The sequence below is a fragment of the Martes martes genome, assembly GCF_963455335.1.
Source record: "Martes martes genome assembly, chromosome: 3".
NCBI lineage: Eukaryota > Metazoa > Chordata > Mammalia > Carnivora > Mustelidae > Martes > Martes martes.
Window position 1 is genome coordinate 57,923,538 of NC_137890.1, and position 18,974 is coordinate 57,942,511.

Here is an 18,974-nt window from a genome sequence, read left to right on the forward strand (position 1 = left end):
GCAAATGACAGTACAGACAAAAGGTTGATATCCAGGATCTATAAAGAACTCCTCAAACTCAACACACACAAAGCAATCATATTAAAAAATGGGCAGAAGATATGAACAGACACTTCTCCAATGAAGACATACAAATGGCTATCAGACACATGAAAAAATGCTCATCACCACTAGCCATCAGGGAGATTCAAATTAAAACCACATTGAGATAACACCTTACACCAGTTAGAATGGCCAAAATTATCAAGACAGGAAACAACATGTGTTGGAGAGGATGTGGAGAAAGGGGAACCCTCTTACACTGTTGGTGGGAATGCAAGTTGGTGCAGCCACTTTGGAGAACAGTGTGGAGATTCCTAAAGAAATTAAAAATAGAGCTTCCCTATGACCCTGCCATTGCACTACTGGGTATTTACCCCAAAGATACAGATGTAGTGAAAAGAAGGGCCATCTGTATCCCAATGTTTATAGCAGCAATGGCCACGGTCGCCAAACTGTGGAAAGAACCAAGATGCCCTTCAATGGATGAATGGATAAGGAAGATGTGGTCCATATACACTATGGAGTATTATGCCTCCATCAGAAGGCATGAATACCCAACATTTGTATCAACATGGACGGGACTGGAAGAGATTATGCTGAGTGAAATAAGTCAAGCAGAGAGAGTCAATTATCATATGGTTTCACTTATTTGTGGAACATAACAAATAACATGGAGGACATGGGGAGATGGAGAGGAGATGGGAGTTGAGGGAAATTGGAAGGGGAGGCGAACCATGAGAGACTATGGACTCTGAAAAACAACCTGAGGGTTTTGAAGGGGCGGAGGGTGGGAGGTTGGGGGAGCCAGGTGTTGGGTATTAAGGAGGGCAGGCATTGCATGGAGCATTGGGTATGGTGCAAAAACAATGAATACTGTTATGCTGAAAAGAAATTATAAAAAATATATTAAAAAAAAAAAAAAAGAAAGAAAGAAAGTGAGAAGTACAGGTAGACTCTGGTCTACACTCAAGTCATCAGAGACCCAAACCCCAAAGTGGCCTTAGTGGGCAAAGAGCTCAACCCAGACCTGGGCTTTCTCTCCACCCCACCTTAGGAAACCCCCTTCCACCCTCCTTCTATTGTTATTGGAGCTTTGTATTAAACACTGTGGTATGTAAAACACACAGATGGGAGTCTTAAAGTGAAGCAAAAACAACTCTGAGCATCCCAAAGAATCGTTGCAGTATCCCTGACCTCCAAGAAGTGTCCAAATTTCAATAGATTAAAATTAAGGAAATCCTGTTCACTATTCTTGGAGATTCAGACACAAAACACATTAAAGGTTCTAAGAGAAACTGAAGCCAAGACATGGCATCCACTTTCTTTAACCATCATTAATTTAGCTCCATCATCTTCCAAAGACATCTACAAGCTGGCTTAGCACTACACACACTTAACAGGTTTTCTGAGGGAAAATACCCCTGAAATTCCAAACTTCTGATTTATAAGTTAATTTTCAGGATACCTCCTCTCTACTGAAAAGTTAAATATGGGCTGAATCCTATTTCGCTGATGCACAGAACCAACACAAATACCAGAAACTACATTCCTACAAATGAGATTTTTTTTAAAATGTGCATTGGTCCTTTCCCCAGTATATTCATTTAGTAAAATGAACAAAACAATGACTTTCATCATTTTTTGTCAGGAATATTGGCAATTGAAATTGAATGATCAGATACTTTAACTTAAATGTAATGGGCACTTTGCTTCCAGAGACTCTAAGTTCCTAATTCATCTTCATGTGAAATGAAATATAGATGAATTTCCATATATCCATGCAAACCAGCAAAAATCACTTACCCATTTGACAGAGACAGACAAGTCAATGATGAGACCCATTTCCCAGCTTAACACTTTTCTCACTCTGCTGGCCCAGATTTTGATAATCACCAGCACAGACCTGTGTGGCCCACAAAGCCTTTCTCCCTGAACACTGGCCTGGAGCTGGTAAAACTTACACAGCACCTACTATGGGCCACTTTAAATGCTTTTCCTCTAATCTTAATGACAGTTTTGAAATAGTAATAGGCTATTGGCCCCATTTTACAGATAAGAAAACCGAGGTGTAGAGTCACATCGCAAGCAAGGTCATATTGGGCTTAGGACCACCTGTCCTCCATGACACTGTACCAACTCCCAGGGTAGAGGATTGGGACAGCAGGATATTCTGGATAGGTGAAGGGAGTAGAGAGAATTCAGGGAGAATGAATATTAAACACTCAGTCCCCACAATATAACTTACCTCACAGTCAGGCAAGTTACCAGCCATGGGAGGACAGAAAGAGGCTCACACTTTTCCGATGAAGATGACCTCAGCCCCAGAACCCACCTGTTACTCTATCAATAAAGATGATGAAAATGATAATAACCACAACAGTAATTTCTTGAGTATCTACTCCATGCCACCTATTAAAAATGCATTATCTCCTTTAATTCCCACATAAATCCCACTGTCATCCCCATTTTGCAGGTGGAGAAACTGAGGTCTGGAAAGTAAAGCACTGCCCAATATTACACCACAAACCAACAGAGTTTAGACTTCTAGCCCCACAGTTGGACTCCAGAGTACACATTCTACCTCTTGTGTAATAATCCTACAGACAGAGCTGGGCTACCTTTGATTATTCTACAGAAAAGGATTTTCTGACACTATTCTGGAAACCATGGGTAAACATCATTCCACCCACCTAGCTTAAATCAGGAAGGTTTCCTACATGACCTTTCCTCCCCATAAATGATTTCTAGAAGATGGGAATAGTTCTTACCCATCTTTGACTGGTGGAATTTGTAGACTCTGTGGCTTAAAAATAAGGGGCCAGGAAAATTTCCAAAATGATGCCCAAAGAGAAAGAAGTACCAGACAGAAAGCAGAGCCATTACAAGGGGAAGTTAATGGATGATTCAGAAGTGGCAATGTCATTGACTGGGGCCTTAAAGTTGGCATCTAGGAAGCTAAATAAGAGGTTTTGGCAATCAGGAAGTAATAGAATACAGACAGTATTGGTAATTCTTGGCATTGATGAACATTACAGCAGGGCCAGCCGGGGAAAGTGCTTAAATTGAACCAACAAATCTAAATGGCAGGCCAGGGAGGCTGGGAGGAAGGGTTTGGAATGTGAGTCTTGGTTGGGTACAAAGTCAGGGGAGCAGAGCTCTCTACAGACTCTGTGTGGATAAACGGGGGAGAAAGTAATATAGCTTGTATGTGGGGCCAGTGGGCTGATAGGCTGGTAAGAAAGGACGCTCAGAAGGCAGCCTGATGGGGGAGTAGCTGTCTCTAGGGGGCCATATTCCCTTCCCTGGTGCTGATTTCCCCCTCTGATGCTTGCTGCCACTGCCCAGCCCAGAATCTGTGGGCAACCCCAATAGTAGATGCCCCATGTGAAAGGCACAGCTTTTCACTGGGCTGATGCACTCCCAGGCATTTGCTCTGGAGGAAATAAATCCCAAGAGATTTGAGAAGTTCAGCTGATCAAGGGGAACAGGGAAATACTATTGGCTGAAAGTGCTAGGTCCTAGACACCATGCCTGGACCTTCATACAAGTTACTCTGCTTAAGTCTCTCAACAAACAGAAAATGGAGGTAAAGTAATCTGAGCAGGGGTTAAACCTGCAAAGAGGTTGTTGGATGGACAAAGAGAAGGAGCCACTGAGGTCGCCCTGATGGTGGAGACAGGGGCTGGTGATATCCTCCTTGAGGCAGCCTGGGATGATCCATGGCCTCTTGAGTCTCTGGCCAATCCCAGATGTTGCGTAGACTTCAGGCTTGTGAGCTGGCGAATGGAAATTAGAGCAAGTGGAGGTAATTGAAGAGGTAAGCTAGCGAGCAGTAGGGTGGTCTGAGGGTCAGTCCTACAAGTGAGAGTCAGTACTGCAGGAGCATGGGCTCTGGAGCCCCATTTATCTCAGTCCACGTGTTGCCAAACATTCTGTCCAGTGCTGCCACAGACACATTTCTCTGCATTCCCAATTTATTCCCATCAACCAAGAATTAGGGTTTAGTCATCAGATTTAAATAAAAAAGTGTCCATGGGGGACCTGGGCAGCTCAGTTAGTTAAGCGACTGCCTTCAGCTCAGGTCATGATCCTGGAGTCCTGGGATCAAGTCCCACATCAGGCTCCCTGCTCAGCAGCAGGGAGTCTGCTTCTCCCTCTGACCCTCTCCCCTCTCATGCTTTCTCTCTCACTCTCTCTCTCAAGTAAATAAATAAAATCTAAAAAAAAAAAAAAAAAAAAGAAAGAAAAAAGAAAAGAAAAGAAAGAAAGAAAAGAAATAATGTTGCCCCTTTAAAAAATAATAATAAAACAAAAAGTCCAAAAGGGTCCAAACCAAGAATAAATTGGTAAAAATTTCTGGAGGGTAATTTGTCAATACCTCTGGTAAAATTTGTTTTACTTCTATGAATTCACTTGCTTAAGTGTGCAGAAATAAAGGCACACACCTATGTATTATAGCATTGTTTGTGACAGAAATATTAGGAACAACATAACTCCATACATCTGTACAATGGCATATATGTGGTCATTAAAAGGATGAGATATATCTCTAAATACTCACAATGAAGACGTCCAAGACACACTGTCAAGGGGAAAAGAAACAGGTGCATTTGTGTATTATAAACCTATTTATACAAACAGAAAAGTAATTTGTTTACATGTTCCTATAGACACAGAAAATATCTCATCTCATAAATTTTTTTATAGGTGGCTTAAAATGTTCCAGGCACTGTTTTACACTCTTTATAAATACTAAGTCATTTCATCCTCCTGACAACTCTGAGGTAAGTACTATTAATGATCTGCCTTTCAGATGAGAAACGGACGCCTCAGAGAGACCAAGGTCATGACAAGGGTCTGACCTAGGCAGTCTGACCCAGCATTCTCTTAACCATTGCATTTTGGTTCTCTTTCCAGATTGCTCTAACTTTCTCAAAACAGAAGTTACTGTGTTTATTGTAAAAAAAATTTAAGAATTAAGAGGGAGAAAAGAAGAGTCTGCACCTGTTTGAAGCATTATCAGTGGTTTTTCTAAGGCATAAACCTATGTTCCTGCTTCATGGTTCTGGGGTTTAGGACAGAATTCAGAAATAATAGCACGTAATTTGCCTTTTAAGTAAAAGAAAGAGCAGAATTTGTTTCAACTCTTTTTTTGTTTTTTGTTTTTTTTATTTTGTTTTTATTTTTTGTTTGTTTGTTTTTTGTTTTTGTTTCGAGTTTTACTGCTTCATGCAATCTAGCCCAGGAAAGCAAGTGGCTTTAGAGACTCCGCTTTAGGAGATGCAACCATGAGACCCTGGGAGAAGGGCCAGGAGTCAAGCCCCCAGCCAAGGAGCTCTCCCCTAAGTCTCCTTGCAGCAAGGAGGCCAGGCACAGGTGGGGAGAAGTGGGCCTGTCCTGGAGTGCTGCTGTGCAGGGCACAGGCTGCCTCAAGGAGGATATCCCCGCCTCAAGCAGGTCTTGGGAATCTCAGAGTAATTGCCCTTCCCTCTAAGGGGGACACTTAAATTATTAGGAATGAATCACGTTTACTTCCCAGTGGTAGTTTTGACATCTACGAGCTGGGGGATCATTACTGCTTTTCCACTTAACTGAGGACATCGCACATGAAGGTCTTTTGGATGTACTGAGGGCTGTGTAAGAGAATGTGGAGAACAAATAAGAAAATGTAATTAGCTGGCAAACAAAAAAGAGAGGAAGCTTCAGTCAAGAGGGGCCCTCAGGTTCAGACTGAGCAGGGCAACACCCCCCCCAACCCAGGCCACACATATGAAAACAAATGAGAGTGCATGAGTGGGGTAGGGGATCCCAGGGATACTTCGGTCTGGTGGGAAGGAGCCCCACAATGGCCAGGAAATTTGGTTGAAAATAACAGGAACCAAGGTCACTTACAGAAAAGAGGGTGGGTGCAGTACTGCAAGGACACATGGAAACCAGTGGCCATTCACTGCCAGCTAAGCCAAACTGAAAACTGGAAATCCAGCAGGCATCCTGATTGCAGAATTCCCAGACCTGCCAAAATTTCAATCGGTGGATATTCTTCAACCCACCTACATGGCAGAAGCAAGTAGTGACTCTATTTGGTCATCTTCCCCAGACTTCCAAAAATCAAGAGACAGTTCCAACATCTAAAGCACATTGGCAGTGTCCTTGGCTCCCTGAATTATTTTGCAATCTGCTGCTCACACCTCTTAGCCTCCTTGACAGGAGGAAAGGGAGAGACAGCATTTCCGTTTCTCTGTGTGATGCCAATTTCTTTTCTTTTTTCATTTCTATCTTCCTTCTTCTTCTATGACATTTCTTTGGCTGCCCAGGAAGTCATTTACAGTCTCCCTTATGGCATCCCTCCCACAGCCATGAACCTTCCCTATGGTACATTTCTGTAATACTTCAATTGATTGCTCAGAATGGAATCATTCCACTATCTGCATTCAGGCTTGACTACACCCACAGCTGTAGCTCCCAGGGCCCATGGCAATTCAACTGCACCATGTAGAGCAGGGTCCAGAAGTCTGAGTGCAAATCTCATCTCAGCGGTCCTAGTTTTACCTGAGGATCTGTCCTAGTTAGTTTTCTACTAACAGCCAAGCCTGAGACAAGGACTTGGTGTGAGTAGTTTATTTGGGAGGTGATCCCAGGAAGCAAATATTGGGTAGGGAAGTTGGGGGTGGGGGGAGATTTTGAGAGAGAAAGTGAAAAACTCAAGTTAAGCGTTATGTTATCCAGACGGCCTCGATAGGCAAAGGAGGCTCTGTTTTGTTGGGGACCTCTGGCAAGTGTTCAGATTCCTCCCAGAACTGTCATCCTAAAGAGTGGGAGGCTGACTTTGGAGCCACAGAACATAACCCCCTTCTTTGAAAGTCTGTCCTAGGGATCTGCATGCCTCTCCACTTTCTAGTTGCTTCTGTGCATGAACCAAGAGGGCTGCTATGATTTTGAAAGCCTTTCAGGCAGAATGAGGTAGGGGGAAGCTAAGCTTGGGGCAAGTTGTGTTTAACAGAATCAAATTAGGAACTTGCAGGAAACTCCACTGCTTCACAGCCAAATTCAGGAGTGGGCTGATGGGTGTGACAGAAAATCTCGGCTGGGATGTGTCTGTTTGCTCAAAGCAACATGTGCACATGGTTTAAAAAAAAAAAAAAAAGTCAAGTAGAAAAGAGTGTCCAGATCTTCCTGGACTTGCAACGGGGTTACATTCCAATAAACTCACTTTAAATTGAAACTGTCAGAAGTTAAAAATGCATTTATACCCCTAACCTATCAAACATCACAGCTTAGCCTAGCAGACCTTAAACTTGCTCAAGACATTGACATTCACCTACAATTGGGCAAAATCGTCAGACACAAAGCCTAGATTATACTAAAGTGTTGACTATCTCATGTAACTGACTGAGTGCTATACTGAAAGTGGCCAACAGAAAGGTTGCCCAGGTGCAGAATGGTGGTATGTGTATCAGTGGTTCACCCTCATGATGGCAGGACCCACTGGGAGTGGCCACTGCCCAGCATCATGGGAGGGGATCGCACCACATATTGCTAACCTGAGAGAAGATCAAAATTTTCAAAGTTCAAAGTACAGTCTCTACTGATTAAATATTGCCTTCACACCACCATAAAATAAAAAAATCCTATGTTGAACCATTATAAGTTAGGGGGCATCTGAATAGTAAAAAGCAGGAACTTCATACTTGCCCCCCCATACCAATACCCAGTCTCCAGAGTCAACTACTTACAACCATTACTGACTCTTCTGACAGCTCCAACGACCTCTATTTCTTATTCTTCTGCAAAAATAATGCATTGTAATCATCCCTCATCGCCATACTAAGGATTTCTCATGAAGCTTTTGGGGTGGGGGGAGGTTCTGAGCTACCTTTTTGCCCAAGGAATCACAGATAAGAAAATATGAGAGGGATTTGACCCAGCTTAGCTCTCTACATCTCATCAAGGTCGGGAGGTACCTGGATTCACACAGTTTTATTTCCATGCCTGAGATGACTGCAGGAAATAGACATAGCCGTGGTGATGCAAAGACAGAATCCCAGAGTGGGAAATAAATGGAATTACGTATCTGGAAATTGGTGCCACAGACACAGCAAATTGCTTTGGGCGAGCGCTGATTCGAACAAGAATTGAATTTCGGAAAACACTCTACCCAACATAAGGAGAATCTGACCACGTGGCAGATTTTCTGTGACGACTCAGATCTTCTTTTTCTCCAGACAATACAGGGTGTCATTTACTTGTGTGATGAAGGTGATGTGTCTATGGGCAGATGTATAGCTCGAATTTGCTGGGATAAACACCATTACAGATATTCTATCCAAATGGCTCCTTGGGGCACTTGTAAAAACACATATATGGTAGCACAAGACATTACTGATAAAAAGAAAGGTGAACCTAGCCCTAGAACAAATGGTAAGCCCAGCAGCTGTGCACCTGCCTTGACATACCTCTCAGCATTGCCACACTTAGCCACATTTATGATTCCAAGCAAATTACTTCACCATCAGTAGAGGTGCCTTGGATTACTCATCAGTAAATGAATGGTAATACGAGTATCTATTTCAAAAGATCATAATACGGATTAAATGAGATAGCACAGTGCTTCTCCATCCATCTGGGGTAAAAGAACATATTTCTAAAATTTTCAATCTGGTGTAGATGGATGTTCTTAAAAATGCAATGAAAATATCAACCATAGAGCAATGACAAATACAAATTGCTAAACACAAATACCCAGTTCCTGTACATCTCTCATGGTAAACTGATAACAAGTGTTCACCAATCATCACCAGTCCAAGGACCACACTTAGAGTGACACTGCAATTAATCACATATATGAAGGGCTTCCCATGGTGTCTGGTATACAGTAAGTGCTTAGTAAATGCTGGCTTTTCTAATTATTATTTCCTGTGGTATGTCCAGTTTTATGGTAACTGCTTTTGCTGATGGGAACCACGTTGTCACAACCATCTCTCCTAAGCAGGAGCAAGCTGAACTGAGGAGCAAATTAAAAACAATGAGCCAAAATAAAATAAGAGAGAAGGCTTTAATCTTAATTGTGAGAGTAAAACCAAGAGGCTAACTGGAGAAAGTGCCCAACTCTCCATTCCCCCCCCCCCACCCGCACAGAACAGTGCACTAGTTGAAGAGACAGATCAGTCAGCACAGATGTGGGGGTGGGGATTATCTCACTGCCTGGAGAGCCCAGGAAAAAAGCTGCTACAGTTTAATGGACCTGGAGGTCAGGGGAGATGGGAGGACTGGAAGCTGAAAAGAACAGGGTACTGAATCTGAGTGCGGGCAAGTATCTTCAAGGTTTCCTAACAAGAACTCCAAATGCAAGTGCTGGCATAGGAATGCAGGAATGCATAAGAGCATGGCTGGCCAGGAGGCTCTGAGTCCTGACAGTGACCCCCTTCACAGACTGCTGCAACACACTGGCTGTACACCAAGTCTGTGTGCAGAGGGTTATACTGGTCAGAGTTCTCCAGAGAAATAGAACAGAATGTATGCTCACTACACAGGATTACATGACCAGAAAAAAAAAAAAAAAAAGGTGTGCGTTTATATTTATTTATACAAAGAGATTTATTATAAGGTATCAGCTCATATGATTATGGAGGCTGAATAGTCCCACCATCTGTAGTCTGTGAGCTGGAGTCCCAGGTAGGCCAGTGGTGTGAGTTGGAGGCCTGAAAGCTGGAGAACCCATGGAATAGATCTTAATCCAAGTCTGGAGTCTAGACAACCAGGAGCACCCAAGGCAGGTAAAGACTGATGTTAGAACCCAATCAATCAAGCAGAGTGAGAATTCAACCTTCCTCTATCTCACTGTTTCATTCAGGCCCTCAAGGGATTGGATGTTGCCCACCCACATGGAGAAGGCTATCTGCTTTACTCACCCCACCAACTCAAATGCTTATCTCTTCTGGAAACATCTTTGCAAACATACCCAGAAATTATGTTTAATCTGATATCTGGGCATCTCATGGTCCAGTCAGACTGACAAATAAAATTTACCATCATGAAGGGTAATTTTCCTTCACAAAGCCAGCTAGATAAAGCCTTTGTAATTGCCTATGGTCTGGCCTGAAAAAAAAATCACACATAGGTTTTTTTGTTGTTGTTTTTTTGTTTTGTTTTGTTTTGTTTTGGCCCGGAACTGAACTCCTCACATGTGATCAAGGTAATGTCCCAAGAAAGGGCAAAATTTGAATGACAAACACTTGCTCTTTGATGTAGCCTTTTTGGAAGAATCCTCTAACTCAACAAATGACCCTGATTGAGGAAAAGTCTTTCATAACACAGGTGTTTGAAAATCAACAGATAACACCATTTAGGAATTTCAAGTCAAAAACAAATGAAAGTTCTAAGAATAATTTGAACAAAATGAAGGGTTGTTTTTGTTTTTTTTTTTAATTATGATGAGAATTCTGTAATATAGCAAAAACTCAGCTCTTTCTCCCTAAGGAATATTTCTTAAAAATCATTCCATGAACAACAGACCTGGTTATAACTTTCCACATAATATTTCCAATTACAGGAGTAGGAAAATATCCACATAGCCACAGAATTCTTATTAGTTCTGCCCAGTAATTTATCATCCATGATTCTATCATTGCCTACTTCTTCAGTCTCTTATGGTTAAAACTTTTTTTAAAAAGATTTATTTATTTGAGAAAGAGAACGAGTACAGGGGAGGGACAGAGGGAGAGAGAAAATCCTCAAGCAGATTCCCCGCTGAGTGTGGAGCCTGACACAGAGCTCAGTCCCAGGACCCTGAGATCATGACCTGAGACAAATCAAGAGTCCAACACTTAACTGACTGAGCCACCCAGGTACCCCTAAGACATTCCTTTTAAGAAGGTCCTCACCAGGTTGGACAGAGCCCAAATGTATGTGATAAAAGTGGTAAGCTACAAAAAATGGGAATCTTTAGCAGGAAAAAGAAACTCAGAGGGCTGAGAGATGATGACATGATAGCTATGTTTAATATTTCAAAGAGAAATTAACTGGGGCCAATGAATAAAAGTAACAGAGAAACACATTTGAGCTACACATACACATATAAGCAAACAAATATTTTAACATAGGAACGTTCAAGAGTTTTTAACAATGGGCCACCTAATGAGAAAACCATGTATCTGCAGCTCCAAGAATTTTTTAATGATAATAATGGTGATGGATGAATTAAAGCATGGATACAAAAGCAACACACACCAAAAGTTTTATCAAATTTATTCATTCAAAGGGCATCATAATATTGATCACGTTGATGAAAATAATGGAACTAACAGAAATAAACTGGTCTCAAAACAGTTGAGATCTATTCAACACACATATGTCTAAATTGGGACTCAGGATTTATCCCAGATAGCAGCTCTCGTATTTCAACTTGCATTGAACACTTTCATGAAAAAAAGAATATATTTTTATACTTAGGTAGAAAATGTTAACCAAACTTTAGCTATATAAATTTCATAACAGTTCTGGAATAAATTACTGACTTTTAGCATGACAGAGATTCTATATCACCTTGGAAGTCTTAATTATCCCTTAGCATAATCATTCCCCCCCAGCTAAGCCAAAGTATTTGTCACGTCCTGAGGCTTGCATTTGAAAGACTATTGCAGAGAGTTAATGTAAAATTTATACTCCTCCAATGTCTGTGAATTTCTTCTGAAATTGTCTTCATTTCCATAAAATAACTCTGGAATTCCACAAAGCATATGATTCTACTGAGCTCAGGACAGTTCAACAAGAGGAAATGAGCAGGGTCTCCAATTACCACCTCCAAAAACCACTCATGAGTCACTTAGGATGTTTTCAGTAGCTACAACTCAAACTGGCTCACACATTGAACAAGATTTATTGGCTCACATAATTGAAGTTCAAAGCTGGCACAGATCTTAGGCATGATTTATTCAGGACTCCAGCTCAATATCTTTTCACTTCTCTTTATTGTTATCTCATGTGTGAACTTCTTCAGGATGGCTTCCCAGTACAACACAATGATGGCAGCAAGTTTAGTCTTTATATCCATATTCTTCATCATCCACAAACGACAGAGAAACAGATTTCCTATGTCCTGGAGCTTCTAGTAAATAAGTATCACATTGATTAGACACTCTGAACCAACCCCTGGGACTAAAGGAATGTCGTGCACTGAATGGCTTAGAACTGGGTTGTCTGAAGCAACAAGTGTGGGAGCAGAGGAGGCAAGGCAAGACCTGGATTTGTATAGCATTTGCCAATTTCAGTGGTATAAATGATTCCACCATAGCCAATATGGTGAGAGGAAGAGAGAGAATTAAAAAAAACATGAAGAATGCCAGCAATAATGTCAAAAAGAAGGAAGAAGTAGCAGTTTGAAAGTACTGGGGGAAAAATAATACCTTTTCCTGATGGTACACTACTGAGGTAAGTCTACTTGACAAAATGACAAAACTGCAATAAAAGATACCTAAAATATTAACAGTTGTTATTTCTTGATGGTGAAATTACATGTGACCTTATCTGTTTTCTGTTATTTTTTTTATTATGTTAGTCACCATACGGTACATCATTAGTTTTTGATACAGTGTTTGATGATTCATTATTTACATATAACACCCAGTGCTCATTACAACACGTGCCCTCCTTAACACCCAACGCTGGGCTAACCCATCCCCTCACCCTCGTCCATATGAATATGTAGCATACCATTTTTATAATAGAAAAAAGTGGTAAGTTCTTAATATTATTTGCCAAAACAAAACCAAAGCACATCAAGAACACATGCCAGAATTCAGCACTCCCATTGTAGTATTCTCTATTTAACTATGTAGAATCAATCAGCAAGCATTCCTGTCATGCGAAAGAATAGAAAGAAATTCTTTAGTAAAGGAAATGGCCGCTTTTCCCCATAAATTTGCTTTTCTGCAATTGTCATGCAAATATTCATTGATCACCCTTTATCTATGATAATAGTTTTCATGAATTGTTCTTTGTTGACATTTTTGTTGGCATTGATCATTTTACTAATACTCCAAAATTTTAATTGTAATAAAAATCATCAAAATGAGGGTATGTTTTACAGATTAATCATCTTACTCAACTATCACTGTGGTGCTTACTTAGAGCTGCAAATCACAAAAAAACAGAAAAAATGATGAAGTTGATGGACCAGCAAAACTACCTATTAATTATGTTAGGAACTTAAATTATCAAAAACTAAGTGGTTCTCCTTGCTTAAAAAATTATAATGTCTGAGTGGCAGATGACATGAAATAAGACAGAAATTCATCGTCCTCTGCCCCTCATTCATAAACCTTTTTGTTAATTTTAAAATGGAAAGTTTGAAAAATTAATGAGATTTTTGCCTGAAGCATATCCCTCTAAGCTTACATCTGGTTAAATTAGAAGTTCACAAAAATAGTGTGTGCTATTTTAGCGACTCTTAAAAATAATTTGGTAACCCCCAAAAAACAATCTCAAGAGATAAAGAAATCATACAAATATATTTAAGAAATAAGTATCTGAGTCTAGGTTTTTTCCCCTTAAGTCTTTTTTTCAAATCAAAAACTTCAGATGAAGTTTTTTTTAAGTCCACTCAAGTATATGTGCATATTTCTGTATCTTCCATAAGACCATATTATTTGGTCATATCCAAAAAGCAGCAAATTATAGGACCATGATACTGGTATTCATATGCCATAACACCTATGTCTGAACGATTTACAGTAGTATGACCTTGAGAATAGATGATTTTTCTCCCCAGACATAGGTCTTCATACTAAATTAGTTACTCCTTGAAGCAAAGGATCCTTGAGGCCAAGGATCTTTGTGTCACCGGCACCTTTATGTATTGATGGACATATAATGGTTTTTCAGACAGTATTTGTTGAATATATTAAGTCAGCAATTGAAGCTCTGCTTTGCCCTATGTCTCAAATTCACTAATTCAGAAACCACTGTAAACTTAAATAAGCAGAGATATAAAGCTTAATGATGGACAGAGTCACACAGTAGCTTCTCAAGTCTATCCTTTCTAAGTCAAGGAAACCATGGCATCACCATATTACTGGAATCCAATGCCTAATTCAGGCACCCAGGGGCCCTCCCAGCAAGCTATGAAGACAAGCACCAGGTGTCCTTTTAGAACCAAGTCCTGAGTTATGGTGCTCTTCTGTCAATAAATTCTCCCTTTTCTAGTCTTAACATTCTTCTCCTCCCAGGACAAATAGTCTCAACATCGACCCCCTCATGTCTTCCCCCAGTTCCTCTAGGTTCTCTTGGCCAGATTCTGCAATTCCTTTGCGAGGACCATTTCTTCCTGAAGCCAGACCCATATTTTCCTATTCAGGCTGAACAGAGACCTGAATCTGGTTATTGGCCTAAAGGCAATGAGGGAGGGTAGGAGTTGCACTCAAGGAGAACAAGGAAGTTATCTACCTCACCTGAGCCTTTACATGGTACCCGGGCTATTGGGGGAGCAGGGGATTTCCTTTGGAAAGGGAGAAGGAGTTGCTACTGCCAAATAAGAATCCAGAACAATTGAGAATTTAAGATTACCTATTGCTTGCCTCAAAATCCCCCATCTTTTCCTATCAAGGACTTAACATTAACATAGGTAGACTTGTTGACATAGGTAGACCTGTTGAAGTCTTATACTACCCCCACCCTTAAAATTAAATCTGGAGGTTGATTTTCAGCACAGTCTTTATGGTAGCCATAAGAAATAAGTCTTTTAAAGCAGCTTTAGGAACACACAGGCTTGCAGAACATGACTTAAATGTGTCTGTGATTCTGTTTACAAACCAATGCCATCAAAAGAAGATATCCCATGCCACAATCCTTATAAATTTTCTTTCTCCCATAACAACCAAGTGCATCAGGAATACAACTTCTAACTGCACTTCTCAATAAACCACAATTGAAAATTTTAGTAACTGAGATGTGTATTAAACAGGATAATGCCCCCCCAAAGATGTCTATATCCCAATCCTAGAAACTGTGAATGTTGCTTTACATATTAATAAAAGAGATTTCACAGCTGTGATCAGAATTAAATATGTTGACATGAGGAGATTATCCTGGATTATCAGATGGATCCAATCTTGATCTCATGACTCCTTAAAAACACAACTTTTCCTATCTGGGTTAAACAAAGAGATGTGACGATGGGAGAAGAGTCAGAGGTATGCTTTGTGACTGGCCTTTGAATATAGAGGAAGGATCCACAAGCCAAGGAATTCAGGTAGCTTCTAGAAACTGGAAAAGGCAAGGAAATGGATTCTTCCTAGACCCTCCGGAAGGAACACAGACCTACTGACTCCTTGATTTTAGACCAGCGAGACCTGTGTTGGACTTCTAACCTAACAGAATTCAAGAAAAGAAATCAATACGCTTGTGTTGTGTTAAGCCACTAAGATTATGGTAATTTGTCACAACAGCAATAAAAATCTAATTCAGAATGATGTTGCATGCCAGGGTTATTAACAGTCTACTTACTGCCAGCAATGGAGCTCATATGACTTTCAGACGGGCATGGAGGCAATTTTTTTTTTTTTTTTTTTTGTCTCTTAGCACTGATAGGTTTTTATTTTTTTTTATTTAAATTCAATTAGCCAACATACAGTGCATCTTTAGTTTCAGATGTAGAGTTCGATAGTTGATCAGTTGCATGCATATAATACCCAGTGCTCATCACATCACATGTCCTCCTTAATGCCCCTCACCCATTTACCTCATCCCCCACACTTCCCTTCCAGCAAACCTCAGTTTGTTTCCTATAGTTAAGACTCTCTCATAGTTTGTCTCCCTCTCTGATTTCTTTCCATTTCATTATCACTCCCTTCCCCTATGACCCTCTGTGCTGTTTCGTATATTACACATATGAGTGAAACCTATGGTAATTGTCTTTTTTCTGATTGACTTATTACACTCAGCATGATAGGCTCCAGTTCCAACCACATCAATGTGTTTGGTAAATATTCATCCTTTCTGATGACTGAATAATATTCCACTGTGTGTATGAATGTGTGTCCTCTTTGGAGAAATGTCTGTTCATGACTTCTTCCCCATTTAGTGACTAAATTATTTGGTTTTGGGGTGTTGAGTTTGATAAATTCTTTATAGATCTTGGATACTAGTCCTATACCTGACATGTCATTTGCAAGTATCTTCTCCCATTCCATAGGTTGTCATTTAGTTTTATTGAGTGTTTCCTTTGCTGTACAGAACCTTTTATCTTGATAAAGTCCTCATAGTTTATTTCTTGTTTTGTTTCCCTTGCCTTTGAAGACGTGTCTAGCAAGAAGTTGCTGTGGTCAAAGTTGAAGAGGTTGCTGCCCATGTTCTCCTCCAGGATTTTGATGGATTCCTGTCTCACATTTAGGTCTTTTATCCATTTTGAGTTTATCTTCATGTATGGTGTAAGAAAATGGTCCAGTTTCATTCTTCTGCATGTAGCTGTCAACTTTCCCAATGCCATTTGTTGAAGAGAGTGTCCTTTTCCATTGGATATTCTTTCCTCTTTTGTTGAAAATTAGTTGACAAGGGAGTCGAGGGTCCATTTCTGGGTTCTCTATTCTGTTCCACCAAGCTATGTGTCTGTTTTATGCCAGCACCAAACTGTCTTGATGATTACAGCTTTGTGAAGTCTGGCATTGTGATACCTACAGCTTTGGTTTTCTTTTTCTACATTACTCTGGCTATTCGGGGTCTTTTTTGGTTCCAAACAAATTTTAGGACTATTTGTTCCAGCAACAGTGTTGCTCCATGGAGGGAGCAAGACTGAAAAATGTTAATGGTATTTTGATAGGGATTGCACTGAATGTGTGGATTGCTCCATGTAGCATAGACATTTTAACAAGATTTATTCTCCAATCCATTAGCATGGGATGCTTTTCCATTTCTTTGTGTCTTCTTCAATTTCTCTCATAAATGTTCTGTAGTTTTTAGAGTACAGATCTTTTACCTCTTTGGTTAACTTTACTCCTAGGTGTCTTATGGTTTTTGATACAATTGTAAATTGGATCGATTCCTTAATTTCTTTTTTCTGTCTCATTGTTAGTATATAGAAATCCAATGAATTTCTGAGCATTAATTTTATATCCTGCCACTTTGCTGAATTCCTGTATGAGTCCTAGCAATTTTGAAGTGGAGTCTTTCGGTTTTTCCACAGAAATACCATGTCATCCAGGTAGCAATGCTACTTCAAAATCAACCCTGAGAGTCATCTTTATAGGCCCACTCTTGCTTCAATCACTTCCCCTAGAAAACATAGCCTGTGGCAAAATTTACATGCCAAGCCTTTATGGGAAAGGGCAATCCCAGGACAGCAAGATTAAAGGGGAAGAATCAGTAGGGTATCCCTGATTGAGCAACAACTTCACAAGAAATTAGGGCCAGTTGCTTGGTCATGTGGCATGACTTTCAGACAGACCTTATGAAACCACCCCACCTCAGAAGAGTCCATCAGAGGAAGAAAGAGAGATGAGTTTATATTTTTATTTACTTATATTTGCCTTCACACTTCCAAGGTGTTTACCCACTAGACCAGCCACAAGAAAATCCGGGTCCCATATGACAATGTGGGTGCTTCACATGAGTCACGAGTGGTGAGAGGACCAGGCCTCCCAAGGTCTGGTGATTAAATGCCAGATTGATGCAGCCCCTGCCGTGGCAGAGGCCAGCCCTCACCAAGGGGTTGGAAGAAGGACTGAGACAGCCAGATGTAGGAGGAGACGAAGGGCTTTCCACTGAGCAGATAACTAAGGACCTGGGGGATGGAGAGCAATGAGGATCTAAGGAGGAACACAAACTAGTCTGATATAACCATTTAAAGGTTTTCAAAATGTGAGACCTCAAAATTTTGAAATATAAGACAAACAGGCATAGAGGCAAAATTCCTATTTTTATAAGTTCCCTAAACACAAAATTCCATCTGTACACATGTATACATACACTAATTCAAAATTACTATGTATTAGTAAACACACTGTAGGCTTGATTAGCCATACTCAATGGATTTTTGGGTTGCCTTAGGTAAGTTCCTCTTTTCTGAGTTCTTGTTACTAAAAGCAGGAATAGCATCTGTACTAGATTCTCACTTATTTTGCTGGGCAATCCTGACATTGGACTCGACCAGATATCTTACCTAGGTCTTATTAGAAGGTCTGGGCCAGCTATCTATCCATTGTGCCTTTGATTCCGGGATGTCTTAGCAGTAAGTGATGCCACCAGTGATCTTGGGTCTGGTTTTGTCTGGAGACAGACATCCCTCCGTGGAGCAATGTTCTTCAACAAACATGCCTATTAACATTCCTCCGTGATTTCTGCCTGCATGCTTTCTTATACACACATTGCTTTCCTTATTGACCTTTTAACTCTAAACTATTTTCATATCATGGACATACTTGTTATTACAATTAACTTAGTATGTATAGCTATTAAAAATGAGTTCTGATGAAATTTGCAACATATCACCCCCTCCCCCGCCTTTTTCTCTTCCTGCTGGCTTTTGCTGGATTTCAGTTCCAGAAAAAGAAATCCAGGGTAGATCAAAGGAATCACTTAAATTACTTATTCTGAGGCTGACAACCACTGGTACAGGCTGCTGAGTAAAGTAATGGGTCACCCTTTCTGTAAATATCCAAAGTGCCTAAAGGAATCAACTGCCTCCCCCGGCCACTTTACCCCCTCCCCATTCCCAGAGGGCAGTGTGAGACTAGTTATAAGCCTCCAAATTAAAAACAAAAAAAACAGTGGATTAGCTGGTCATATGACTTCATAAATTTAGGAGTCTAGGGACTTAATTCAAGGCCTCTTTGCACCCTTAGTTCAAAACTATGAAGCTGCCTAACAGTTTTCTCCCTGAGCAGCTCTGCTTCAGCCTGCAGGGCAAAGTCCAGGGAATGGAGCCCTTAGACCACAGAGAGCTG